The sequence below is a fragment of the Rhipicephalus microplus genome, chromosome 3 (assembly GCF_043290135.1).
Source record: "Rhipicephalus microplus isolate Deutch F79 chromosome 3, USDA_Rmic, whole genome shotgun sequence".
In the NCBI taxonomy this organism is placed as follows: Eukaryota; Metazoa; Arthropoda; class Arachnida; order Ixodida; family Ixodidae; genus Rhipicephalus; species Rhipicephalus microplus.
In genome coordinates this window covers 152,033,130-152,060,519 of record NC_134702.1, presented here as the reverse complement: position 1 = coordinate 152,060,519, position 27,390 = coordinate 152,033,130, and the positions used below count along the sequence as shown (strand labels likewise).

The window sequence follows — 27,390 nt, the reverse complement described above, 5'->3', positions numbered from 1 at the left end:
TTCCATGATGTTGAGGGCTTTCGATGAGCTTCGAATCGAAGCGAGAGGGCAAGTTATCAGGTTTTTCGAAACTTTCGGTGTAGTCAAAATAAAAAATAGCTGGTTGCACGCGATAGATCACTGGCCTCCAATAGGGTTCGTAGTCTGAATCATACAATGAAGAAACAAACAAACGTCAATGTATCTCTTTTGCAATCCCCTGAGAAGACAGGAAGTGTTTCCTCAAGTGCCACAGGTCGTGTATCACCCCGATAACAATTTCAATGGCATGTCGGTGCATGCAAAAATAAGCCCGTATTCAACTGCTGAAGTAACACTTTGCTGCCGTCTAAGATGCAAGATTTGCAAACACTTTTAAGATGACGAGATAGTTAAAAGTACCGGGGGTGACTATGTCCATTGTATAGAATTTAGTTTTACCTGCACTAGTGCAAACGTTGTCTAAATGATTGAATATGCATATTGTCTCAACGCTATATTCTCAAAACAGGTCGGCTTGCTAAGGTCACAATACACGATCACCACGCGGACATAGCAAATAAATTACCTAAAGCAGTGGCACATCATTTAAACGTGGCCGGACACAACTCAACGTCGATGACCTAAATTTCTACATACTTCAAACTTTCTATCCGCAAGGAACAGAAAATGTATTATCAAGTTCAACACATCCCAACCAGTAGGTGTAAACGTTTCTAAATGGGCTCTTGAAATAATTCAGTTTGGTAATTACACGAAAAACTACTTCATCTTTGATTTCGAATTCACCATTGGTAATTTTTGAAAACCAGCGTTCAAGAACGCGTGTATATTATCACCTCCTCACTTCTCGTTAATCTTCTTTTTATTCGCGCTGTACCAGTTCGTTTTTCACTCATACCAATCATCGCAGCCCCACCCTCCTCCGCACTCTCTGCCACCCGTGTATCCTATCCAATGTTTTCGCTCTCCTCCTGTGTTGAATTGGAGGAGACTGTACAAGGCGTAGAAACGCTAGCGCTAAAGAAAGTAGTTCTGTTCTAGCCTTGAGGAAAACAAGTCTGCTTGTTGGAACGTCGGCTCTACACAACCCCTGTTTACGGATTTTTTCACTTCGAGCTTCCATCCTTTTCCTGCTGATTTATATAGTAGTATGCAAATCTATATAGGGTTATGCTTTAACTTTCTAGCGTAACAGAATATACAAATGGTTAGGACGTTAAGCTACGAATGGAAGGCACGCGCGTTTGAATCCAGCATGGAGAGAAAGTTATTTTCGCGAAAACTTCCCTCTTGGTGGTCTTTATTAAATGCGAAGCGTTTCTTAGCGTACTTCCGCGACTTTGAGCGTATCTATCTATCTATCTATCTATCTAGTCACTTACGACTTTTAGCTCACCTGGCTGTTTCGATAATGGTATCGTTACGAAACTTGGTATGCCACAAGATAACAGTTTGACGAGCTTAAATGACTAGTCATAACATGAAAATCGTAACTTATACGTAATGAATATCGTAATTTACATTTTATGGTACTGCAGCTCTTGTCTTGGATTCATTCACACGGCATGTTACAAAACTAGTATTGTATGACATGATTGCATGGCAAACACAAGGGACCGACCTTAACATGAAAATCATGACATGCGTGTCATGTAACAACATGACTGCTTTTCATGCTCATAATGCGCTCACAGCCGTTTCGCTAGTGCCACATATAACAAGTTTCGTATTCCGAAACATGAAAGAATAGTGAAGGTATGTGACTGATGCAAATATATTAATCATGAGATGCGCGTCATGTAAAAACATGACTACATGCCACGCTCATTTTTCACTCGCGGCCGTTTTGCTAGCTTAACATGTACCAAACTCGATATTACGCGACGCGAATGACTGACGAAGGTATCTGACTGGTTCAAACTTGATACTCATGAAATGCGCGTCGTGTGAGAATATGACTACGCCAATACATATGGACGTGACGCGGTGCGAGTGCTCGCCGGAGTTCATTTCGTCGCGTCGTTGGCACGCTAGGCGCCCGTCCTGCCACATACTCGCTGGCGCGCGCCTCGCTGCGTTGCTTTGACGCATGCGCGTTCCAGCGCGTCCGGCGTCCCTCCGTTACAAAAGCAGAGAGACGTAGTGTTGTCTGGGTAACGCATCGGCACGAAGTGCAGCATGGCGCATTTCGCGCCGGTTGCCGTCGGGCCGCACCGACGGACGTTGGTCGCGCCTGGTGTCAGACTATAAGTGCTCGCATTTTGCTAACGTAGCGTCGCTGTGCCAAGCGTGTGCGCGCGTCAACGCTACATTGGATTGTATGGGGTCCTTCATGATGCTCTCGCAGCCATTTTGTTGGCTCCAAATATACCAAATTCGGTGCTAAGTGATATCTATGGAAGACGAAATATATGACTGGTGGAAACATGATAATCCTTACACGCATGTCATGTAGGAACATGACAACGTGCCACGCTCATAGCATGATCGCGGCCGTTTTGCTATCCCCAGATATACCGAATTTGGTATCATGTGACGTGAATGGATGACGAAGGTAAACGAGGCAACCAAACATGTTATTATTAACACTGAAGCCATGTACGGTATCACCTACTTCCACCTCGTAACGTAGCGCTCATTTTAAAGTGACATATCAACATTTCTCACTAGTGCTTCACGTATCATCGATTCCCACTGTAGGTAGGATCGGCCAATTTTAAATGCGAAGCATTTCTTAGCACACTTTCGCGACTTTGAGCGTATCTCTCTATCTATCTATTTATCTATCTATCTATCTATCTATCTATCTATCTATCTATCTATCTATCTATCTATCTATCTATCTATCTATCTATCTATCTATCTATCTATCTATCTAGCCGCCTACGACTTTTCAGCTCTTCTAGCCGTTTCGATGATGGAATTGATACCAAACTTCGTATGGCTTAAATTACTGTATTAAGAACATATTTGACTAGTAAAAATAAGAAAATCATGATACGTATGTCATGAATGTCATGATTTACATGTCATGGTGCTGCAGCTCTTGCGGTGGTTTCGTTCACATAGAATGTTGCAAAACTGGTGTAGTATGGCATGATTGCATGGCGAACACAAGTGACAGACCCTAACATGAAAATCATGACATGTTTTCATGTAACAACATGAATACATGCCATGCTCATGATGCGCTGGCGGCCGTTTCGCTAGCGTTACATATACCAAATTTGATTTACGGTACCTGAATGGACGACGAAGGTGCATGACTGGTGGAAACATGATAATCGTGAGTTGCGTGTCATGTGACAACATGACTACACTGCACGCTCATGATGCGCCGGCAGCTGTTTCGCTAGTTTCATCTACAATTAACTTGGCATTATAAGACGTGAATGGATGACGAAGGTATGATACTGGTGCAAAGAAGATAAACATGAGATTCGTGTCCTGTAACAACATGACTACATGCTACGCTCATGATGCGCTCGCGGCCGTTTTGCTAGCTTCACATGTACCAAACTTGCTATTACGCGACGCGAACAGACGACATAGGTAAGTGACACATCGAAACTGGATAATCACAACATGTGTGTCATGTAACAACATGGCCACATGCCACACTGATGATGCGCTCGCGGCAGTTTCGCTAGCTTCACATAAAACAAATTTGGTATTAAGTGACGCAAATTGATTACGAAGGTATTTGACTGCTGCAAACTTGATAATCATGAGATGCGTGTCATGTAAGAACATGACCACACGCCACAGTCAAAGCGCCAATACATATCGACGTGATGTGGTGCGCGTGCACGCCGGCGTTCATTTCATTGCGGCACGCCAGCGTTGCCATGCCAGGCGCCGTTCCTGCCATATACTCGCAGCACGCGCCGCGCTGCGTTTCTTTGACGCATGCGTGTTTCCGCGCGTCCAGCGTCCGGCGTTCCTCCGTAGAAAAGACGGAGACGCAGTGTTGTCTGGGTAACGCACCGGCGCAAAACGCAGCACTTAGCATTTCATGCCGGTTGCCGCCGGGCCGCGCCGACGGACGCTGGTCGCGTCTTGCTAAGGTAGTGTCACTGTGTCCAGCGTGCGCGCGCGTCAACATTACATTGGAGTATATTGAGCCCTTCATGATGTGCTCGCGGTCATTTTGCTAGTTCCACGTATACCAAGTTTGGTGTTACGTGACGTCAATGGGTGACAAAATATATGACTGGTGCAAACATGATAATCCTGACAAGCGTGTCATGTAAGAACGTAACAAGATACCGCGCTTGACCTTCATCTTCTTCATCTATATAATCATCATCACGAAAAACATCGTAGCCATGGCGTTCATTGGCGCTTGCGGGAAAATCGTGAAATATGGCCCCGAATGTCACAATAGTAACATATTGGGTGAGGTGAGCGCCAGGGGGCGTAGTGTGCTGGAGCTTTCAAAGGCGCTGGTACTAGCGCTGGAACAGGCGAGTGTGGTGCAAATGTTGCTACGTTGGACTGCGCAGGAACAGGATGCGCGTTCTGAACCATGGCAGGTTGCATGGCAGCGACTTGCGCATACGTCATGGGTGGCATTGGTGGCGCCGTAGTGTTCGATGGGAGAGCGCCAGCCATGCATGAGAGCTCGTCTTTGATGATGTCGCGCAGACCAACAGATTGAGAGTGAGGCCGAGGGGCGGGTGCGCATGACGACCCTTGCGCTTGAAGTTCTTCACGAATCAGAGTGCGAATCAGCGCGCGCAATTCGGCATCCGAGGAAGGGCGGCTGTCACTGGCGTCTGGGTAGTCTGGGTGCAATCGAATGGCTCGGAGTTAATCAAGATGTTGAGATGTGGTGATGACGTCCTCAATGGTGGTGGAGTTTTTAACAGCCAGAGTGTTGAACGCGTCATGGCCTGTCCATTTGATGATGTGGTGAACACGATCAGCTTCTGCCATCGCCAAGTTCGCGCGGTGGCAAAGGGCAAGGACGTCTTCAATGTACGAAGTGTACGTCTCCTCGGGATGTTGCATACGCCCATTGAGCTTTCGTTTTGACACTTCGGAATAGATGTTCAGCTTCCCAAAAATCCTACGGACTTGTTTAGCAAAAGTAGGCCAATCCGGGAAGCTGCTCTCGTGGTTAATAAAGCACGTTTTCACGACATCGGACAGATAGAAGGCGACGTGACGAAGTTTTAGATGCGGAGCATCTAATACTCGAGGCTTGTAGTGCGGCGCCGTCCGCAAGCTTCCTCCTCCTTCTTCCACCATCTGTGCATCCCTTCCTCCTCTACACACCGCGCGCGCTTCACTCCTCCACCATCTGTGCACCCTTCCTCCTCTACACACCGCGTGCGCTTCTCCTCTTCACGAACATTCGCTAGCTGTATAATGTAGCGCGCATGCGCCATCACGCTTCGAGAACATCGGCAGCTGACGCGCGCGCATGCGCCGTCGCGCTTCGAGAACATCGGCAGCTGACGCGCGCGCATGCGCCGTTGCGCTTCTCCCCCTTCTCGAACATTCGACAGCTGACAGTGCATGCGCCGTCGCGCTGTATATATACTCAAGGCCGGCGCTCGCTCGCTCAGATGCCGCTCGTCGGTTGGTTTGTACGGCGCGTCGACGTCCAAGGTCGCGGTGAAATGAATTCCAACGAATCCACAAATACAATGATCGACGTCCCTTCGACCAGCGCCGCCCTTTCGCATACGTGTGTACGTGTTCACTCATTTAACACCCCCTCCTACAACCACGTTAACCAATTTAGCCATCGACCCAAGTAAGTCGCAATTTAACACCCCATTTCACAACCACGTTAACCAATTTAGCCATCGACCCAAGTAAGTCGCACTTTAACACCCCGTTAACCAATTATATGCTCCGCATCCTCCTCAGTGTTCCCCCGAGGGAAGCTGCGGGCAATTTTTTTGAGGCTCATCTTATTGGTTATAAACACTGGCCATGCCCTATTATTTCAGCCATACCTCGGCGTCGTCGCGTGGAAGACCAGAGAAGATGGGTGGGTCGCGCTGCCGGGCGTTGACAACCCACGCAGGAATGGTTTGTTGGACAGGGATGCTGGATGTTCTGGGCAGCGGTTCTTCAGCCATGACAGCGGACGGGAGAAGCAAGCGGCGACCCGAACGGAGCTCCAGGGGAACGTGACGTCGGAGAGAACTTGGGGATCGAAGCAGCCTCCACCACTCTGTGAGACAGTAGCAGCGTTGGAGTCTCGACGGCGTTTATTAAGTGTGAATACACTTTATAAGCGACCCCAAACCATCCACCGCCATCGGCGGCGTCCGCAGTCTTTTCTCTATCTTTAAAAGAAAGAGGACTTGGCGGGCCGCAGCGCGACGCTCTACCGAATAAGCCACGGACGCGACGCTGATATCCCCCTTCGCTCGCTCCTCCGCTCTCCTCGCTCGCTGCAGCTGCGCGCGCACCCCTCTCTCTCGCGCGCCCTCCTTCTCTCTCAGTCTCCCGTCGAGAGCGGGTCGTGTGATGGATGTCCCGGAGGCAACGTTACCATCAACAACGAATGCAGTACAACCGAATGCCAGCACTACACCCGTCGTTGGAGGTGACGGTACCGCGGTGGTTTCGCCGACGTTGGAAGACAAGGCGGCGCTGCGAAGGGCTCGTGAGACCGAACGTAAGCGGGCGAAGCGTGCAGCGGATGCCGAACTGCGTGCTCGCGAGGCCGAGTGCAAGCGGGCGAAGCGTGCAGCGGATGCCGAACTGCGCGCTCGCGAGGCCGAGGACAAGCAGGCGAAGCGTGCAGAGGATGCCGAACTTCGCGCTCGCGAGGCCGAGGACAAATGGGCGAAGCGTGCAGCGGATGGTGAACTGCGCGCTCGCGAGGCCGAGATGAGGCGTCAGCATCGAGCCGCGAATGCGGCCCAAGAAGCGGAACGACAACGGAAGCGTCAGGCGGAGAAGGGCGATGAAGGCCGGCGTCAAGACGCCGCTCGCAATCGTCAACGGCGAGTGGACGTTCCCGAAGCTGTTCGAGCCAGTGAACGTGCCACGCGGGAGAGGGTGCGAGCCCTGGACTTTGCTCGTCCGGGGCTCGCATGCTATGAGGGGGAGTAAAGTTAAAATCCGTTGGCATTCGCCAGCGAGTTAACGTAAACTCCCCCGTTTGAACAAATTGCGATCCCCAGGAACCATTACACCATAAAGGCACCATAGTGTAAATTATAAATATAATAGTGCGAATTAATAAATACCCCTCATAACATCACCCCGTGCATTCGCAATTAACCATGTTCACCCTCGGGGAAATGCTTGGGAGTTTTAGGCCGAATTGCCTGATCAACCCTGCGAACGAAGATGACGTTTTTCGTGATGATGATTATATACAGATGAAGATGCTGAAGGTCAAACGTTGTGAATATTGTGCTTACAAGATAGATAGATAGATAGATAGATAGATAGATAGATAGATAGATAGATAGATAGATAGATAGATAGATAGATAGATAGATAGATAGATAGATAGATAGATAGATAGATAGATAGATAGATAGATAGATAGATAGATAGATAGATAGATACGCTCAAGGTCACCGAAGTTCGCTAAGAAATGCTTCGCATTTAAAAACTGAATGTAAAAAAAACACATCGCGGTTCATAATCAGCATCATTTCAATTTCCTATTGACTATGTGCACAGAGCTTCAATTGCTTTGATATTCAAAAATTCAAACGCACAAGCATACGCCACGAGCACAAGATATCATTTGCAAAAGTGTATGAATGTGGGATAAAAAATTTTACACGGTCCTCAACGATATTTTTTTCATTAGCGCCACTCACACGACTTCTCAAAATAGGCTACTCCACGTAGACGTTAGCTTCTGCATTTTTCAGGTTGCTATTACTATTTTTTTAACTTTTGTGGGCCTTGGGAGTGCGCAGCTAGCGCATAATTCCGCGCCTGCGTTCAACATTGCGGAGAATTCGTGTTAACCAAGGCTAAAAATTGGGCCGTGCGCTGAGCGCACCGCCGGCGCGCAAGAAAGTATCGATGAGTAATCGGAGCGCAAGACAGAGGGCATTTGCTGGATCAAAGAACTTACGCAGCATTTATGCTTCCCCGCCACCAACCTAAAATTTTCTGTAACTAACGTGGTTTTTCACGCGCTCCATTGTCGGTGGCATTGCGAGATTTTTATTTCCGTTCCACCTAGTTTGGCTGGGTCTGCGTGATCGGACTCGCCTTTAAATAAGCAATCGACGTTGCCATTTGACGACGTGATTGTGCCACGTCATCATGATGTCATCGCAGCGTAATGATGGTGTGGCAATTTGTGATGATATGCAACATCGTGAAGGCATCAAACGTTGACGTCATCACGCCACAACTATTTCCATCGCTCTTGCTGACGCCGACCAATTTCCATGTTTTACGAGGCATCTAAGGCTTTCGCCTTAATACCCACAATATAAACACTTGCTTTTCCGGAGCTGTTATGCAAGAAAATGTTGTAGATACATTGGGTACTTTCTCGTTCTTTCTTTGATCGAAAATAAATTGAACGTTTTGAAGTACTTTTTAACAGCTCGATCCCATGTAGTAATGCACATATTTTCTTGTTATTGGCTTCTATGAGAATTTTAGAGAAACGCTCGCAAGCACAACACCCGAGGGGTCCTGTCCACACCTTGCTGTCTTCGTCGTGCGCGTGCCGGGCTGCCTATTTTTCCATTATTACGTTTATGAGCTACAGGAACCCCATGCGGTTGCCTTGTGTTGAAGTATTGCATAAATATTTTCTATAATTTAGTCACCCTGAAACTCACCATCGATGCATTTCTCGAATAGCGAAGTCTTATGTCCTTAAAAGAGCGACCATAAGTGAAATATAAAAAAGATGTTCTTTGTAATGGCAACGTTAGCTGTCAATTTGTGCAAATCTAAGCAACTTCTTTCCTCAATTTACGTCGCTGCCGTAGCCAATAGTGTAGAAACTTCATATAGTGAGATCCGTAGTGTGGAAACTACGATCTGATTCTATGATTGTGCAAAATGGCAATGCTATTATATTTGGTGGTTTGATTTCATTTGCGCAAAATTCAAATGAGTTCGATTGAAAGCGGAGTTATTTTTGTACGGTCCTCCAAGCTCAATTTTCTAGGGTCGCGTTTGTTGAATGGTCTTTCGGGAAAGAATGACCGAGTTTTGGAAACACAAAAATGAAGTGTAGCACAATTAGACGCAGTGTATATTCTTAAGCAAAATACTTAGTTCTACTGTGCTATTCATATCCGGAAGTACAGTCGATTTATTGCCCTATATCAATTGTGATTAGGTGAGAATTCATCAAACTAGAACTTTATGAAATTGCTATTTATTATCAAGTTGCTTACATTTGCAAGCGTTTATGAGTTTTCAAAATAGTGTGACTCAAAATATTGTAATGTTTTGAAATAGTACTAGTTGTAGTTGTTTAGTAATAGCGAGTGCATGCAGTGCAGTGGAAGAAGTATCATACTTACAGCCAGGCCTGTTTAACGGTGCCGCATTCGTGCTTTCTATATTGAAATTAAAACGAAATTAGCACAAGGGCCACAAAGAATGCAATGAGAATATTGCTAAATAAAAAAATTTCCCTGCGAAACCAACACATTAAGTTCGCTCTAAAGAAATCCTAGTATTGTGCATATAACATACCTCTAGGAGCCATATGATTAACAGAGTACGTGGGATGGTAGGTAAGGAGCACGTGCGGTGATGTGAGCAGACCCATATAAAGAGAGAGTGAAAGAGTACGTTCTTTTTTTACGGTGACCCGTGACAGCAATTGTCTTGGCACAACATTACTTTCATTTCTTAGTTCGAGCGCGGTTTCTGTGCACTTGTTGCCCGGTGACTTAACGTCACTGTAGTTGGATAGTAGCGATGTTTGACTTGGCACAAATTTAGGTATGAGTGCTACGGCGCGCTCGGTGCACAGCAGCCATCTTGGCACGTACGTGACTTTGCATGACGTCAAATCAGCTGTGCGAGGTGAGCAGTTTTTAGGCAACGTCGCTACAAGTCTTTTTTTGGGCTAGAGTCTGACAAAATACGACCAGCCTAAACTAATTCGTTGCTGAAACATAAAATCACTGCTGCGTAACGCAACGCATTTCTTCGTGCTGGTGCTTAAACGGTGTCACTATATCATGATGTCTGTGTATCATATTCAATGCTACGAAACGCGGCTGTCGTAGGCTTGAGAACTTACAGCAAAGCCACCAGGCACTACAAAATCACCGAGACACAGCCGACACACCGATGTCGTGCGTTCGTTAGACCAACAGATGTCACTGTGTGAAAGTTATTGGCCCGCAACAAGTCGCCGCTGGTGCTTGCCAAGATTTATGCGTTTATTTATTTATTTTTATTCATTTATTTATTTATTTATTTATCGCTGTCAACTTCTACGCGAAGTCATAGTCAGAAGGGGGTTACATATGTGTACAATTCAATTTACATTTTCCAATGCAAAATACAACAAAAAAGACTTGAAAAACACTGCATCAGGGGAACAATTCAGAAGAGCTGTAACTTAAAAACATTCAAGAAAGGAGTTATAGACCTTTTTAATAATTGTACAGCTAGCCTTCATACTATGCAGTTTGGCCCACTAATAGCGGCTAGTCACTTTCTACAGAGTTCTCAAGTGTAGGTCACTTGCACTAAAACAAAATGTAGGTTAACTATCTCGACAATAATGCGCGTAATAGACAAGCCTCAGTGTGTTTAACTAAGACCTGGTCTGCATTTGAAGTACGACATAAGCCGCCATTAGTAGGGCAAAGATGCATGGCCAAGAAGCGCACTGGCGCGTTATGAAAAGGGTCGCGAAGTAAGTAACGAAGTAACTAGCAAGGCGAGCGAGGCTGCATTGAGGCATGCGCTATTATCACACCCTGAGGCCCTTTGCTCTATATAGTGAATCCGTAAATGTGCCTCTACAATGCAGAAGCGCACCAGATATATAACGCTGTGCCACTTCTAAAGAACATCTGAAAATAGCTTGTCGTTAGACCTGATAGCTTGTGACTGAGTGTTTTAATGTGCTGTATCACGGAGCCTGAGGCCCTGGTTACGTTTTCTGACACGCGATGCGGGAATTTTCAGGGCTATTTTTCTTCGTGACTTTCCTATAATTCCGAGAGCTCTTGTCCACACACGAATAGCGTGCCCATCGTGATGCACATTGGACACCACGTGCCTTATCGACGCTGATGCTGCTGCTCAGCAACCATAGGCAACGAACCATCAAGCTACAAGTGGCTCACCGTAGTCAGGTCTCTTGCAATTCTGGACTTTTTGCGTGTTTCCCTCACATTTGAAATGCCTTCTACTGTTTGGAACACTGTGGGTGTCGTGTATGTTACAGTAATTCAAATGTGATGAGTTCTGTTGTGTGCTGTTCGCAGTATCTACACTTACTACTTTGAGAAAAAATGGCGCTTGGCCTAAATATCTAAGACAGCACGCTTTGAAGCCGGTGATTGCTGGTTGGAAGCTTTCATGTCTGCATTTTTTCTATTTGTGGCCTTTGCGTACACGTACATGCACATACGTGTACTGGACATGACAGTGACGGTAGCGGCACGAACAGGCTGAGAGTGTTCATACAAACTCTGTGGCAAAATCAAAGATATTACTTAACAACGTGTATGCTCTTAGCCACAAAAGACCGAAATGGGAGGAAGTACGGCAATTTGTCCCCACAACTAACAGTTAGTCCACGGAGAGATTAACTGCAAGACGAGGGCGCCGTGTGTTAACTGAGAAAGGAATTGTCAGACCAAACGGAGATACATTTCATCATCATCATCATCATCAACATCATCATCATCATCAGCCTGACTACGTCCACTGCAGGACAACGGCCTCTCCTATGTTCCGCCAGTTAACCCGGTCCTGAGCTTGCTGCTGCCAATTTATACCCGCAAACTTCTTAATCTTATCTGCCCACCTAATTCTCTGTCTCCCCCTAAACCGCTTCTCTTCTCTGGGAATTCAGTTTCTTACCCTTAATGACCAGCGGTTATCCTGTCTACGCGCTACTTGCCCGGCCCAAGTCCATTTCCTCTCCTTTATTTCAACTGTGATATTCTTAACCCGCGTTTGTCCCCTAATCCACTCTGCTCTCGTCTTGTCTCTTAAGGTTACACCTACCATTTTTCTTTCCATTGCTCGCTGCGTCGTCCTCAACTTAAGCTGAACCTTTTCGTAAGTCTCCAGGTTTCTGCTCCGTAGCTAAGTACCGGCGAGATACAGCTGTTATATACCTTTCTCTTGAGGGGTAGTGGCAATCTACCGGTCATAATTGGAGAGTGCTTGCCGAATGTGCTACACCCCATTCTTATTCTTCTTGTTGCTTCAATCTCGTTGTTCGGCTCTGTGGTTATTACTTGCCCTAAGTAGATATAGTCCTTTACAAATTGAAGTGCACAATTACCTATCTCGAAGGGCTGCTCTTTTCGGAGGTTGTTGTACATTACTTTCGTTTTCTGCAGATTAATTTTAAGACCCACCTTTCTGCTCGCCTTGCTAACTCCGTAATCATGAGTTGCAATTCGTCCCCTGAGTTACTCAGCAATGCAATGTCATCGGCGAAGCGCAGGTTACTAAGGTACTCTCCATTAGATTTTATCCCTAACTGTTCCCATTCTAGGCTTCTCAAAACCTCCTGTAAGCACGCGGTAAATAGCATTGGGGGGAACAACTAGTAGAATTCGCAGAATGCAATAATTTACGGATTTTGAATACCTTCGACCAAAAACGAGGAAACAACAAGTGGACATGGAGGAGCCCTAATGGCAAAAATAAGAACGAAATAGACTTCATAATGAGTGCACACACTGGAATCGTGCAGGATGTGGAAGTGGTTGGCAAGGTACGATGAATTCGCCTAGACTTGAAGAAGGAAACTGAAACGCAAGAAGCCAATCAATGAGCTAGCACTGAAAGGGTAAGTACAGGAATTCAGAGTGTCGCTTCAGAACTGGTACTCAACCTTAGCGTAGATACAATGAATGATAATCTGACGAGTATCGTTACGGAGTGTGCAGTAAAAGTTGGAGGCAGGGTAGTTAGACATGACACTGGCAAGGATTCCCAGGAAACGAATAATCTAATTAAGAAGCGTCAAATCATGAAACTCTCAAGTACAACAGACAAAAGGGAACTGGCAGAACTTTCGAAGTTGAATAATAAGCGTAAGGTATGCGATGTAAAAAGGTTTAACATGGAGAGAATTGAACAAGCTCTGAAAAACGGAGGAAGCGTCAAAGCGGTGAAGAGGAAACTTGGGATAGGAAAAAATCGGATGTGGGCACTAAGGGACAAACAAGGCAAAATAACTGCCAATATGGATAGGATAGGTAAAATAGCGGAGGAGTTTTACAGAGATCTGTAGAGTAGCCGAGACAAGCACGACCATAATACTATAAGAACTAGCAGTAACCCAAATAACACCCCACCAGTATTGATAGAAGTCAGAAAAGCTTTGGATAGCATGCAAAGAGGCAAAACTGCTCATGAGGATCAGGTAACATCAGATCTGCTGAAAGATGGAGGACAGATTGTGTTAGAAAAACTAGCAATCCTGTTTACAAGATGTCTCCTGACGGGAAGAGTACAAGGGTCTTGGAAGATTGCTAGCATCATCTTAATACATAACAAAGGAGATGACAAGGACTTGAAGAGTTACAGGCTGATCAGCTTGCTCTTTGAAGTATACAAGCTATTTACAAAGGTAATTGCTAACAGAGTAAAGAAAACATTAGAATTCAATCAACCAAAGAAACAAGCAGGATTTCGAACAGGCTACTGAACAATTAACCACATACATACTGTCAATCAGGTAATAGAGAAATGCTCACAGTGTAACCAACCACTTTACATAGCATTCATAGATTACGAGTGGGCGCTTGATTAAGTAGAAATATCAGCCGTCATGCAGACACTGCGGAATCAGGGCGTAGTTGAAATATATATAAACATTCTGGAAGAAATCTACAGGGGATCAACTGCTACCATAGTGCATCATAAAAAAAGCAACAAAATACCATTCAAGAAGGGTGTAAGGCAGGGAGACACAATCTCCCTAATGCTATTTTTCGCCAGCAACATTTACTCTTATGGAACCTTCCGGTTCAGTGGCGGTCTCGAAGGAATAGCCAGCATGTGTGTCAGAAAATAGTTCCCTAAAGAAATCAGCTGTTAGCAATTTATTTATAATGTAAATAGTCACAACTGCGGAAACTACGTCAGGAGCGAAGTAATATTATATTTTTACCATAAAAATAAAAAAATTTGTGAACCCCTTCTCCTTCAAAAAAAAAAAGTGATCGCGCCCAAGCCGCATCAACGCACGGCGTGCTTTTCTCGACTAGCTAACCCTCATTGGTGTAGCGCTTGGTCGTGGATGTGTTATCATTACGTGGCTTTGATTGCCGTCTCTTGTGGTGCATTGAATCATAATTACATGATGGTAAACGAGATTCGCTACTAGACTGAAGCGCTACGCTATCGATATGCTACGTGGCCACCAAGGTATCGCCTGAAAAGTGAGTGTCAAGGCTGTAATCCCTCCGCGAGATTTTACTTGTGTGCTGTTAATATGTAACGATCACCGCTTATATAACACTCACGTTCTTCGCAAACTAAAAACACGCATGGTTGATAAGCTCGTGCTACGCACCACTGTGAGTGCTGCCCTGTTTACTATAGAACTACAGGTGTGATTGCTAGGCCATCAAAACGTGATAGCATCAATGACGGCTTAGCATTAGATGTAGCATGTACTGCTGTTTAAAGTTTGTTTTGTTTTCAGTGCAGCCCAAATAAGCATTGTTCATCGAAAATTTTGGCTACTTTCAAAAAGAAAATTCACGTATACTCCGCACACAATATTCTCTTTTGCAAGGTAAACAAGTAATTTAGGAAGGTGGGCTGTTAACATTGCCTGTCTAGCTTGGCTTCGCACCGCTAACACAAGCAGTCGGTCACCATGTCGGAGACTTCTCTCGTCTGTGGCTATGCTAGGCTAGTTTAATTTTATATCTCTAAAATAAAGCACAAGCTTTATTCATAAGTAAGGGGGCCCACAAACGTTTGCCGTAAAAGCTTGAAGTGATAAACTCGCTAAAGGGCTTTTTGAGTTTTACACCATGTTCTGAACAGCTTGATTGCATGACAGATTCTGTGAACAAGCAGGTTCTTTCGAATTTTTACGCACGCGGTATTTCGAACTGACGCAATGAGACGTAACTACAAAAGCGCGAACAGTTTTATTGGAAATAATAATCTCTTCTGCAATAATTTTTAAAGGAAATTCATGGCTGTTGCGCCTTCCGAGAAAGGTCAACGTCTTGAAGCTACGTAAATGCTCTCAGCAGCTGTTGATTGATTGGACGGGTGCACTTTCTTAAGTCGGCTGGATACAATCATTCCAATAAAACATTTAGGCTGTTGGTGTCTGTCTATAGAGTGCAGGAAAGCCACTCTAACTTTTGTACTCATCTAAGTTGCTGAATTGATGTGTGCGCACGATGGTGCATAACGGAGCCCAGTCGCTGAATAAGCTTAGTTGTGTCTATAGACGTTTTAGTTTTTATAGGCGAAGCAGCTCTTTGACTAGCCCGTGTAAGAGCCGATTAACGCTGGTGGCAAGCATGCCAAGCCATTTCGTAATTGACGTTTTCAGGCCACCATGAACGGGCTTTTTCCTTCACGTACATCTGCCGTTCTTTGCCGTCCAAAGAATGGGTCCGAGACCTATTCTGGTGCCGTTTTCGGTCTGCTGTAAGGCAACGCAGCCCTTCATTGACGGAGCAGGTTACATTGGCGAGATGCGTTGTCTGCTTCCGGCTTTCCGTGTCGTCTGCGGCGGCCGCAGGATGCTTTGAGCTGCTTGCTTATTTTTCCGCGGTTTTCACGTTATGTCGTATGGGTTGTTCTCAGACTACGTTCTAGCAGTTATTACAGAGTTTTAGCCTGTGTGGTATTCAGATACGCAGCGTAAAACCAGATAACGTGCCCCAAAAGTGCTAGCCGAGCAAGTGGCACCAGCTATCCAAAATTAACAACAACTTACAAAAGAGTAATGTGCTCTCCAAGATTCGCGAAGGCTTCCTTAAACTTAAAATATCAATTATTTGAGTACGGCTCTCAAAGAAACAGAGTCGAATCAATACGCGAGTACCATATTATCCAAGTTTAAGGACATGAGTCTAAAGCGAATGGAAGCACCAGTTCAGAGCTTACGATCTACACAGCGCACAGCGGCCGCTTGATGGATTGGAGGTGGTCGACAACTATATTCGAAAGGCCAGCCGCTTTGATTGCAGGCTGAAATGCCTTGCCGGCGAAGCTTGCCGTGCACTTTGAACAGCACTCCTGCGAATGGCAGTGGCCGCTGGTCTATGCCACCGCGCCGTTAGGCCAGACTTGCCGCTAGCGTCTCCGTGGAAACGCGCCACACAGTGATTGTCTCTACTACGCCAAAGAATTCCCATTCAGAGATATAAAAATGCATTATTTCAGACATTTTTCTCTGTAAGCGTGGACGATATTCTCTGCGTATTTCTCTGCACAACAGTACTAATTGCCGCCCCCATCTACGCGCACACATACTATAATTACACGTGTCTGACGAACGGGTGACTTTTGAAATTAAGATTAGCCCCTCCGCTGCTGCACAACAAGAGCGTGACTATATTAGTTCATATAACGTTAGTACCCTACGTATTCTGGGCTTCAAGTCTAACACCAATAGTGAACTGGAAATCTCTCAACGCAAATGTCAAAAAGGAATCTCAATGGCTATGCTTGCGTAGTGCATGCGCTAGAACCAACTACAACAGTTGAAGGCGCTCTGTGACCGCTAATGATCGGTCATTATAGGAGCAATTAATCGTTCCTAAAGTTCCCTGCAATATTACGAGGATTTGATTTTTCCCTTTGGCTAAATGGCAGGCGAAAATTTCTCGAAAAAGGAAAAAACTCCCTGCCTGGAAATCACTGACGTCGCACTACTCAACCCCCCCCCCCCAACCGCCGTTGTTGGAACGAAGCTAAGTAGGTCTAGTCACAGTTGTTCGTTGAAGTCACTTTTTTCCTTACCTGCAGCAGCTGTCGGCTCCTCCCAACACACCTAGGTGGTGTTCCTCGTCCATCCACTCGCAACAAATTTCTCTCTCGCTTTACCCTCTCCACCAAACATAATGCTCGACCGCACGTCGAGTGGAAACACTATTTCAGCTGATTTATTTGCGATAAAACTTACACGAAACCCGACCCACCTCCCGTGTCTTTGCGTCTCAAAGAAACGTTTACTCGAGTAAGCGCTACGCAGAGTTTAACTTCAAACCGTCCTTCCAGCACCCGCGTCGACGCCCGTTTCAATCGGTTCGACAGTGCGCACCCCTGCTGCTTTGCATCCTTCACTTTTTATGGATGCAAAGCAGCATAAAATTATGGATAGTTCATAATTTTTATTTGTCATAAACAGACATTATCACTTAACGACACAGCCAACCGCGCCCTGTACTATCAAATGCGACCAAGTTTGAGACAGCGACTACAACATAGATGGGAGTATTCAATTATACACACACTAGTCAAGCACGCAAATGCACTCGAAGTAGGCGGGCAGAAACACCTAATTAACACATTTTACTTTTTCACAATCATCATCATCGAATATTTGCTTAACAAACACTGAAGATTTAAGTCTAATATAAGAAACCCTGTCGTTTTGGGCAACATGGTAGAACGTATAGTGTCCACACGGCGCCTACCTGTGTCCCAGTAATTTTCACTCTGCCATCTACTGGGGCGGTGGTATAGTGGTTAGCGAACGTGGCTGCTGATTCAATGAGCACCAGTACAGATCCTTTGTATTTGTCATGACTTTTCTGTAGTGTACTTCTTGTGTATTGATTGTATGTGTCGTGGAATGCATTCATCAACCCCCTAGTTTCCGATTGGCTTTCTTTTCTTTTTCGAGAAGGAGCAACTGTCAGTCCTATCGGAAGTAACAGTTCATCCCTGCGCAGTCTGTTCCTCCTAAAAAAAGTAACTTTTAATCCTGTATGTTCCACCCCTCAAAATTACTGAGGCTTTTGAGTTCGTCCTCTGAGAGTTCCTGCTGAAAGGACTAACCGTTCATCCTTTGGGGCGTATTGGTAGCGGCAATGCAGTCACCGCCAAAACGGTGAACCACAGACCCTTTTCATCTTTTGCGGCTATGAGTGTCGACTCAATTCTTGATGCAACGAACATGTTCAAGCTATCAGTGTGTTTTAGATTGCTGCTAACATCGTACAGTTCTTACTGCGCTTATAAAATTCTCTCATTCTTTCAATATTACTTCTCTCTATAGTCTTGCCGCAGTGATTTGCCCAGTAAGACCTTTAGGCATACACAACCACCGGGACCGCTTGCCACGCTAACTAGTTCAAGTCGTCATATTGAGACGACCACTGCAAACGACACTGTCTGAGGCTGCCGGTGCAAGACGTTTCGATGGCGGGGCAGCCAGCACGCACGGTTTGAATTCTGCCGGAAATGTGCTGTCGATAATGACTGAAACGTGCTGTGTTGCGCTGTGTCACTAACATGTCTATTTCAACGAAGCTGCAGACATTGCGAAACTGCTACTGTAAATAAACGAACATTATTGAGATGTTAATAAAAACATCCCACTCGTGCAATAGCTCTGCATAGAGCTGCAGTATTTGAATATAAATAAAGAAAGAGAGAGCAGAATAGCCAATTACGCTATTCTTATTTAACTTGATAGCACACAATTAGGTCAGCGCCCACTTATAAAACGGGCGCTGATAGCATACATCCACTAATTCGTCTTTTTTTAACATCTACTACAGCGGTTGTGGCGATGCTGCGAGTTTTCTCTTGTCGCTCGCTGGAGGTGCATCAGAGTTCAATCGACCGGAGATTTTTTCCCACGAGCATGTCACGATTTCTTACAGAGTTTTTCAACCACTATGAATAAAGATGATGATGACAATGATGATGATGATGATGATGATGATGGTGGTGGTGGTAGATTTTAGTGGCGCAAGGGCAACTCAGGCCGAAGAGCGCCAAACACAGGGTTTTTTCGTTGGTTCAATTATAAGAAAAATCTCAGGGTCGCAAGAATAAAAGAGTGGGGCATAAGGATTTAGCTTAAGTGTAATGACTATGTGTGATGAGTTTAAAACGGTCCAAGCCTATGGGTTTTAAAAAGTCACGCAGTGGCGGCAGTGGTCCCTGTCAGGACGAGGAGTGCGTGCTGCATGACATTTGGTAAAGAAGTCTCAGCGGTTCTCTCAGGATTGAGAGAGGTCTGAGATTAGTAAGAATATGTAATTGGGTGCAGGAATCCAACTTCAGCTAAGCACTTTAAAACAACTTTTATGGGAAACATAGGATCGTCCCCGAGAAAAAATAGAGGGTGAGGCAGTATGTGGCATTTTTATAGCTTTGGGAAGTGATGCAGTCTTTGTGGTTCAAGGTACGGGCACATAATTAAAACGTGAACGACAGATAGCACATCACCGCATTTTCACAACACGGTGCAGGAGAGTTGCTTAAAAGGTGCGAGTGTGTAGCATGTGTATGATAGATTCTGAGTCTGCACAGCGCAACCTCTTGATGCCTGTTACGTTTTTCAGGAGCATATCTACCTATTCTTGGCTTTACTGTGTGCAATTTATTTTCAATTGCTGCGTTCCATTCCTAATGCCATTGCTTACGCATTCGGTTTCTGGTTAGCGGCCTCAAGTCCTTATATGGAATGACGACTACGTCTACTGTTCGGCGGAGTGCAGCGGACTTCGCAAGTCGGTCCACTGCCTCATTGCCAGCTATGTTGCAGTGTCCCGGAATCCAGCATAGCGTGATTTTTAGCTTGGATCTGTAGGCTGACATGAGGCAGTTTAGAAAAGTATTAGTCATTGGATTTTTATGTGTCTTTGCGGAAGACAACGCAGTCACTGCACTGAGGAAATCTGTGTATATGATGGAGGCTGGTTCTTTCTTCTTTAAGATGTGCCTTATAGCTAGCAATATGCCATAGCACTCAGCAGTAAATATGCTGGTATGTTCATTCATTGTTGCAGATTCAGAGTACGCTGCGCCGTATGCAGCACATGCCGAGGACTTGGAAGCATCAGTGTAGTACTCGGCACACCTGTATTTTGCCTGCAAGTACATAAAATGCTGATTGATTGTGACTGGGAGGCCATGCTTTCCTACCTCTAAGAATGACAAGTCGCAATTGATAGTTCGCATTTCCCATGGTGCCACGGTGTTCATGTGGGAACTTAGTAGAAGATTGGAGACGGGTATATAATTTTTTTTCAAATTGTGAGCCCACTCTGATGGGATACGTTGGCGTAGCTGATGGTCACCTCAAGAACAGGTGGGCGTTTGATGTATCCTGCAATAACTCATGAGATGGGTGGTCGACTTGAGAGAGCACCTTGGTTGCATACTTGATGCTTGCGAAACTGCCGTTGTCCTTCTAATGACCACCGATCTGTCTCAACATGCCGGCTGGCTATTGGGCTGGTTCGGAAAGAGCCACTAGCCAGACGAAGCCCATAGGGATGCACTGGGTCGAGCATCTTAAGTGCGGATATCGATGCTGATTCGTACAAAACCGAGCCATAATCAATACGCGAGAGCACTACACTACTGAGAAGGTTTAATAGACAGTCGCGATCTGTACCTCATGACTGATGTGAGAGAATCTTGAGCAAGTTCAAGGCTTTCAAGCATTTCAGTTGTAGCTGCTTGATTTGTGGGACAAAGCTGAGCTTATCATCCATCACAACAACTTGAAATTTATGATCCTTCTTAGTAACAATGGTGTGTCCTTTCATTGAAATGTTGGGGGACGGCCTTATGCCACGTAGTTTTGAAAAGAGTAGGGAGACAGTCTTGTCACAGTTAAACTTGAAGGCATTTTTGTCTGCCCAGTTTGAGAGCCTATTTACTGCCAAATGAATCTGACGTTCGCAGATGGCTAGGTTGCACGATTTGAAGCTGATCTGAATGTCATCCACATATACAAAGTAGGAAATTGTTTGAGCAGTATAGTGTTTATGGATTTCATTTTTATGATGAATAGTGTGCAACCAAGCATGCCACCTTGGGAGACACCATTTTCCTGCGTAAACCACCTTGAAAGGACATTTCCAACACGAACCACGAACGTACGTTCAGAGAGGTAGCTTTGAATTGTATTCAGCATGTTCCCTGACACTCCAAGAGATTCCAAATCACGGAGAATGCCATAACGCCATGTCATGTCATAAGCCTTCTCCAAGTCGAAAAATACAGAAAGGCAGTGTTGTTTGTGAATGAAGGCATCCCCGACGTAGGATTCGAATGCTACGAGTTGGTCAGCTGTCGACCAGCCTGATCTGAATCCAGCTTGACGACGGTCAAGGAGGCCATTATATTCAAGGTAACACATGAGGTGGCGGTTTACCATTTTTCTCAAATATCTTGCACAAGCAGCAAGTCAGGGCGATAGGCCTATAACTAGCGAAATGTGTGGCTTCTTTTCCTTGTTTGAGGATGGGTATCATAACTGCCTCTTTCGAGGACTTGGGTAGACGCCCGAAGGACCATACGCTGTTGAACAGTAAGAGAATGACATCAAGCGTGTGTTCGTGTAAGTGTTTCAGCATGCCATATGTAATCTTGTCCTGGCCTGCAGCTGAGTTGCCACTTGTTGCCAGCACTGCCTTCAATTCGTCGATGGTAAACAGAGTATTGTAGCCTCCAGCAGATGGCCTTCTATCGCGGATAGGCTTACGTTCCTGAGCAAGCTTGTGTCGTTTAGAGGAGTCTGTGTAATGTGCTGAGCTGAAGATATACTCAAAGTGTTGGCCTATGGCATCTGCCTGGTGTTCCAGCGTATCACCAGCAGTTCTGACGAGAGGGACCTGATGAGTGTTGTGCCCTTGAAGTGCTCTTACAATGTTGTAAGCCCTATGCGTATCAGTGTAGGAGTTAACTGACGAGAGAAATGACTGCCAGCTCTGCCTCTTTTATTCTCGTCAGATACGCCTACCATTTGCCTTTGCACGCTTGAAATTCATCAGGTTGTCAGTTGTCCGGTACCTGCAAAATTTCGACCAAGCTTTGTTTTGGTTCTCGCGAGCTTTTTTGCACTCCGAATCCCACCAGGGCCGTCGTTTGTTTCGCGTCTTGTCAGATGTCTGTGGGATTGATCGCTCTGCGCCCTGTATGATGTGAAGTACGACCAATGCTTCACAGTCATCAATGTCTAGGTTTTCAATAGAAGAACGCGACAATTCTGTAAGTTCTCGGAATTCTGTCCAGTCAGCATCTTGTTCTCTAAACCTGAATACATTTGTAGTCGTCTTACTTGTACTTCCTGTGCGTTTTAGGCAGACAGGAAAATGATCACTTCCATAGAGGTTATGAATAACAGGCCAATCTGTGGTTGCCATGAGTGAAGGGGAGCCAGTAGCAAGATCTACGGCATGTATGAGTTGCACGCTGCGTTAAAGTACGTTGGTTCTTCTTTGTTAAATATACAGGAGCCGGAGTACAAGAGGAAATTTTCGATTAAGCAGCCTCAAGAATCTGTTCATCTGCATCCTCATAGGGGGTTGTGCGCATTAAAATCTCCAACCAAGAGGAATGGATGTGGGAGCTGGTCGACTAGAGTTTCAAACTCTTTAGTAGAAAGGTGGTAGTCTGGAGGCATATATAATGAGTACACAGTTGTCATTCGTCAAAAGATAAGCGTTCGTATTGCCACTGCTTCTAAGTCGGTAACCAGAGTGAAGTTTTGGGACGGGAGTGCTTTCTGCACCACGATAGCGAAACCGCCGGATGAATGGGCAGTGCCATGCCTGTCCTTTCGGTATGCCGCACATCTTCTTAGAAAGTTAGTGTGTGTTGAGTTTAAGCGTGTCTCCTACAGGCAAAGTATGTTAGCTTGGTGTTGCGCAAGTATTTCATAAATGTCATCCAGGTTCTTCAGTAGACCTCGGCAGTTCCAGTAGATGATACTCTCGGCAGCCTTTTTTAAGAAGGAAGAAAGGTAGGAGGGTTATTCAGACTACGCCGCGTTTGTCAGGCGCCTGGACTGGAGGGTGATTTTCCCTCTGAGGCGTTCTGTTGGGCTCCGCTTCACTAGGATGGATTCCGTGAGTATCGGAGATGCTGAGGACGCCGGTGTCACATCCATTGCCCCCTGTGAACACTCGGAGGCTGACGGAGGTTTCTCAAGAGGGACAGGTGCACTCTCAGTTGTGTGCGTCGTCCCCGAGGTCTCACGGAGGTTGACCTGCGGGGTTTGAATTGTCTGTTTTGTCTCTGAGGTCTGATGGATGTGGACCTGCGAGACTTCTAACGTTGGTGCAGCCTGCGGCTGCTTGGTGGGGAGCTGAAATGTGCACGCATCAGCAAAGCTGTACTGCGCGCCCACCGTTGCTGGACGCCGCCCGGCCCCCCGGCCCACTGCGTCAGCGTACGTTCTTCCGGAGAAGAGCGACACCTTCTTCCGGGCTTCAGAGAATGTGATCTTTTCCATTACTTTTATCTGGATGATTTCCTTTTTCTTTTTGAAAATTTCACATGTCCGAGAGTACGCTGCGTGCGGCCCGTGACAGTTAGGGCACTCTGTTTGCGTGGAACTACAACTCTCCATTGGGTGCTCATGATCGCCACATTTTGCACAAGTTTGTTTTCCGTGACAGGTATTCAACCCATGCCTATATTTCTGGCATTTGTAGCACCTTCTAGGGTTGGGTATGTAGGGGCGGACTTTCCATTGAAGGAACGCAGCTTTCACGGATTCTGGCAGGATGGAGCGGTTGAATGTTAGTACTATATGAGGCGTCACCACTTCCTCATTGTTTCGCCTGATGGTTATCTGACGGATGGCGACTACGCCTTGCTCCCGGAAGCCTTCAAGGAGGTCAGCTCCGGTTTCTTGCATCAGACCACGTAGTGAAATGACGCCTTGAACAGTGTTAAGACTGCGATGGGGGGTGATAGACATGTCCAGGTGGGTGAGCTGCTTCTGTTTAAGGAGAGTGTTTGCATGCTGTTTCTGGCTTACTTCAACAAGAAGATCACCGGATGACAGTTTCATTGCGTCGTATTTTTTGCCTATCAGGTTAGCAAGGCTTTTAGCTATTAGAAAAACCGACAGTCCTGCAACAGAGACATTATCTGCCAGAGAGTGTATGACTATAAAGCGTGGGAAGTGGTCACCGCTTCCGGTTCGTTTGGAGATTTCATCGGTGCGGTTCTTTTTCAGAGACCAATCATTGAGAAGGGGGAAACATTTTGTCATGTGGTGCATTTCATGTTTGGCGGCAATGGTTACCACCCACCACCGAGCCCATCAGGGGGACGCTACAGGGTAGAACACTTGAAGGCGCCAGTCATACATCGCCGCTAAAACAAGATATAACTACCCAAGGTTGGGTAACTACACAAGGTTAACCCTTGCCGCCAGGAAATTTGGAAGTAAACAGAAGAGAGTAGAAGACAGGACAGATAAATAGTAAGAGATAAAGACGAAGATGTAGGGAGATAGATAGGAAAAGGCGACTGCCGATTTCCCCTGGGTGGGTCAGCCCCGGGGTGCCGTCTACTTGAAGCCGGTGCCAAAGGGGTGTGTTGCCTCCGCCGAGGGGCCTTAAAGGTGCAATCACCCTGCGTCAGCTCAACTCCAGGATTCCCTTTTTCCCGGACATGGCAAAGCCACGCACGGCTAGGCGTGGTAGGGAGTCAAAACTCCCCCGTTCGCTCGGGTCCATGGTGTCGCTACACACCAAACGCCTACTTGCGCACGCACCCCTGCGGGGCACTATGAATAAAGAGCTCGGATGGTGTCATAACGTTGGCAGTAAAGTTTATCGAATGCCACCTTGAAAAAAATAACTACACCTGGAAGGTGAGCCACGAACATGCTGCCCTAACCTCGGATTTTGCCCTCCCTCTCTGGCACGAAGGTGAACGCCTCGGGCGCCCACCCCCTGCGAACACAGCGATGCTCTCACATTTGCCTCCGAGCCGCTGGGATGTCATGTGACAGAACGGTACGCCAACGTAACGTGACTGAGCGGTAGGGAGGCGAGTGGTTCCTCGCGGTGGCCGCTCGCAGCACATGGCAGGAGGCATTGCCTTAGAAATTGCGTGCTGGCAGGAAGCTCCCAATTGAAAAGAGAATGACGTTCCACGCATAGTTTTTTCTAGGAGGCGTCGGTTTAGCTGAACGCCGGCATTTGTTACTGCAATACTAGTCAATGTAGAGTGGCTCAGACATCGGCCACTCACAAGCTCTTCATTTTCTTTAAAATGTGCAAACGCAATGAAGTACGTGGACACGATAACTAGTATTTCAGCAGGAACGCCGGTAAACTTGTCACGCGCTCGTGACGTTGAGAAGCTTACAATCGTGCCGAAGGTGAGACTCCTAGTTTGACTGAACTTTTGACTGGGAGACTGAAAATCCGACTCCAGTAATACACAGCCGCACAGATAGCGGCAAACCGAGTGCCGGCCGTCGATCTTCTGATCTGCGCCAAGGCATGTCCGCATATACACACGTGGCAGCGAATATTTCCTGCATTATCACTGGCAGTCGCGATCGTTTGAGTATGAACTCAACTGGCTGCGTTTGCGTCCTCAAGCCAAATAAAAAATATCTGGAATGCTCTCAGACATCATGATGTGGTTTGTGTAAGGCATTATCCACAATGCCGGTCACATAAAGCATAACATAAAAGAGGCGTGTGTGGCAAACATACGCACCAGAATCAGCGTTCCATTTTTTTTCGGGGGGGGGGGGGGCAGTTACGGCGTGACACGCGTAAATCCCGAGTTGTGTGTAAAGCGAGAGCCCGATGCTTATTGTATTGATGCGCTGGAGTAACTCAATTTGCCAGTAGCCTTTTAGAGACACACGATGTCAAAGCTTGAAATGTCGCCGCTTACGAGGTTTGTACTGAGCCACGTACCGATGGTGCTTGATATGGTTAAAACTCGAGAAAAGCACTGTCGCGCGGGACGCATAAATGTGGAGCGAATTGCTGACGACGCTGTTTTTCCTACAAGTTCCCAAGTATAGTAATGAATTGGGATTAACATTGCGATTTTAGTTTTTCTGCCCCTGGTGATGGTGAATTGTGCCTAAGATAACGAACAATGTTTGTTTAAAATTGAGTTCAAAAGTTGCCAGTCACTTCTACGGCACATCCAATAAGACCGATCACCTGTGTGATGTCACAGAACCATTGAGCCTGGTCTCATGTAAAAAGGCCTGGTAGGTCACAATAGCGCACTCCGAATAGGACCACTTGCACTCTTTGCTTCCTAAGAGTTTGTCAATACGGACTTCATTTGTGCATATATTCATAGAAACTTACAACATTAGCGTTGGCACTTCTTTTGCGTTTTCGATCAATGCTGGTTATGGAAAAACGATACTTACTTGACAGTACTGCTGCATACATCGCCAGACAATGGAAGAGAAGCAGAGGCATCATTGCTCGTTTGGTGAAACCTGCGACGTTGACAAAATAAATTGGTATTTACTTCTTCCCACATCGAGCTCGCTCACGATGTGTTTGTTCTAAGCACTCTTTCTAAGCACATAGTTCCATCAAGTGGTTTTAAAGGGGGAAATATGTTACTTTATCGCAAAAAGCTTATTTTGTGAGTTCTTCTAAATTTTCATTTTCAAAGAATGACGAGGGTTGACAGAGTGAATGCCAACCTCCTGAAGAAACAAAATCACAGCATATTCACAGAGTGAATATGCTGTGATTGTCCGTCCGTTTGTTCTTGCCTGTCCGTCCGTCCACGCGACCATCCGTGCGTCCGTACGTCTGTCCGTGTGTCCGTGCGTACGTCCATCCGTCTGTCTATGCATGCATCCATCCGTCCGTCTATCCATCCGTCTGCTATTCCACCTGGCCTTCCGTCAGTGTGTCCGTCTGTGCGTCCATCTAGTGAACACTCTAAGTATCACCATCTTGCATGCCCTGTGGCACATACCCCCTCTAGAGTGGGTATGTGCCAAGCGTGTCACGCCGACAGACAGGGGACATCGCTCCACCCTAAGGAGATTTGTCCATAAAATTATGATGATTTACTGCACAGTGGCTACCCTACAAGTACGCTTGTGGCAATTACTCAAAGAGTGTTTCACAAAGGCTCTGTAAGGCCGCTCTTGCAGCTTTTGCGGTGACTATGCTGCGTGTTGCGTGCAGGCCTGGTGGATTTATGCATAATGTATTTTGCTACTCAGCTCCAGGAAGTATACAGGTTTGAGTTCCTGCCGCGGCACCCGCATTTAGGTGGGCAGCTAATGAAACTATACTGCTGCGGCGGACATCGAAT

General features: G+C 46.1%; 1 long non-coding RNA gene across 1 annotated transcript; it reads right to left on the bottom strand.

The window, feature by feature from the left end:
- Positions 1–26,553, bottom strand: LOC142803397 (uncharacterized). The gene is made up of 3 exons (XR_012894093.1): positions 26,480–26,553; positions 9,471–9,506; positions 1–144 (listed from the first exon to the last, which is right to left on the bottom strand). It is a non-coding gene; the product is annotated as an uncharacterized LOC142803397 (long non-coding RNA).
- Between the last annotated feature and the right edge of the window lie 837 nt (positions 26,554–27,390).